This window comes from Armigeres subalbatus, unplaced genomic scaffold (assembly GCF_024139115.2).
Source record: "Armigeres subalbatus isolate Guangzhou_Male unplaced genomic scaffold, GZ_Asu_2 Contig1423, whole genome shotgun sequence".
NCBI lineage: Eukaryota > Metazoa > Arthropoda > Insecta > Diptera > Culicidae > Armigeres > Armigeres subalbatus.
This window is the reverse complement of record NW_026942203.1, coordinates 3423-5404: the sequence shown is the minus strand read 5'-3', so window position 1 is coordinate 5404 and position 1982 is coordinate 3423. Positions and strand designations below refer to the sequence as shown.

Below are 1982 nucleotides of genomic sequence, written 5' to 3'. Positions count from 1 at the left end.
CTCCTGGGCTTTCTTAATTGGCCTTTTGGTTCGACCTTAATTTCTCAAGTCGCAGTTGTGCCTGAGAAGTTTCACTATTCCATGAGTAACATCATCACCATCCATTAGCATTCAATCTGTGATCTTCAGCCGCAGCTACCGTTAATACAGTAATACAGTTACCCTCTGGCTTTATTGATGCCTCCGTGGCATCAATCGTCATGACACGTGCCAGGCGCGCTCCTTGACGCCCCGTCGCCAATAAAACATAATTAAAGCGTATAAATTGCGCTCCTTCACTAAGCTCAGTCGCAGTGGAACGACTAATCAAGAAACTAGTTACGATCACAGAATGTGGTTATCCAGCGTGCTACTAGTTGTTGCTTTTGTTATTGTAGCAATACGATGGTTTCACAAATGGAGAAGTAACTTCGCTCGACACATCCCGTGGGTTAGACCATACTGGCCCTTGTTGGGTAATGGGTCGCTATTCATCGGTAAGGATGATGTTCAACGGTTTTGCAATATGCAGAAAATGTTTGACGGAAAGGAGAAATTGTTTCGGTTTTATTTGGGTCCCAAAACGGTGTTCGGCACCAATGATCCCAGTACGGCGCAACAAATTTTGAGTGACCCTGACTGCATGGATAAGCCATACGTTTACGACTATTTCCTGGCAGATTGTGGAGTATTTGCGGCTAAGAGTTAGTATTTTACATTAAATTTGAGCAAGTGATTGATTATCTCTGTTCTAGCTACCATATGGAGAAGTCAGCGAAAGGCGTTAAATCCTACTTCTAATGTAAAGTGCTTCAAGAATACATCCCCACATTTTGCAGGATCAATAAGGCTATGGTCGAAAGACTCAAACTTATTCCAGATGGTAAGACAATCAATTTTATGGATTATGCCTCTCGTTTGGCTGTAGAGTTGATTTGTGCGTCTACGCTTGATTTCGATATAAACCAGTTCGACGATCCAGACGGATTTGCCCATAATATGGAAAGGTAATGTTGGAGAAATGATTGAAATAAGGTTGAAATTTTATAAACAAATTGTTTAGAGTGTTCTATGTAGCTTCTAGGAGAATGCTCAACGTACATCTGCAGCTGGACACAATTTATCAGTGGACAAAGGATTATCGCGAGGAACGAGCTCTTCGTAACAAGATGGAATGTTACGCAATGAAGGTTATAAATCACTGCCTATTACTATTGCTGTACATGTGAATATCAGTTTTAAAATAAATTAATAAATGAATTTATTTCAGATATACGAGAGTGCAGAGAAACGATTTTCACCATGTGACGAAGATGACGAAAGTGATGCTAGTGAAAAACCTCGTATCTTGGTACATCAACTGTTCAACAACAAGCGAAGAAAATTCGAAAAGTTGGAAATCCTTCACAATATCTATACAATCATCGCCGCGGGAACTGATACAACGGCCAATGCAGTTTCCTTCACATGCCTCCAGCTGGCCATGCATCCCGAACATCAGGAAAGATTGCACAAAGAAATCATTGAGATGTTTCCTGATTCGGACCCGTTGATTACCATGGAACGCCTTGCGAGCCTCCCGTACTTAGATATGGTACTGAAAGAGTGTTTACGGCTGTATCCTGCCGCGTGGATAGTAATGCGGGAAAACTCTGCCGATGTGATCATCGATGATTTTGTTTTCCGAAGGGTTGTAAATTTGCAGTCAATATCTTTAGCATGCACAGGCGAGTGGATGTTTGGGGACCAGATGCGAATCTTTTCAACCCGGAGAGATTTAGTGAGGATCGAGCTGAAAAAGGCATCGTTATGCTTTTCTACCGTTCAGTGGAGGACGTCAGGATTGTTTAGGTGGGTGAATACAAATCGACCAAAACTAATTATGGGAAATTGAAAACTAGTTTCGCTTATTCCGTCTTGTAGGCGCTCGTTACGCAATGCTTAGCATGCGAATTATGATGGTGTATTTGGTGAAAACTTCCGGTTTATTACGAGCATGCGCG

General features: G+C 41.9%; 1 pseudogene; it reads left to right on the top strand.

Moving 5' to 3' along the window:
* Positions 1-267: 267 nt before the first annotated feature.
* Positions 268-1672, top strand: LOC134202804 (probable cytochrome P450 4d20; annotated as a pseudogene).
* The last annotated feature ends 310 nt before the right edge of the window (positions 1673-1982 follow it).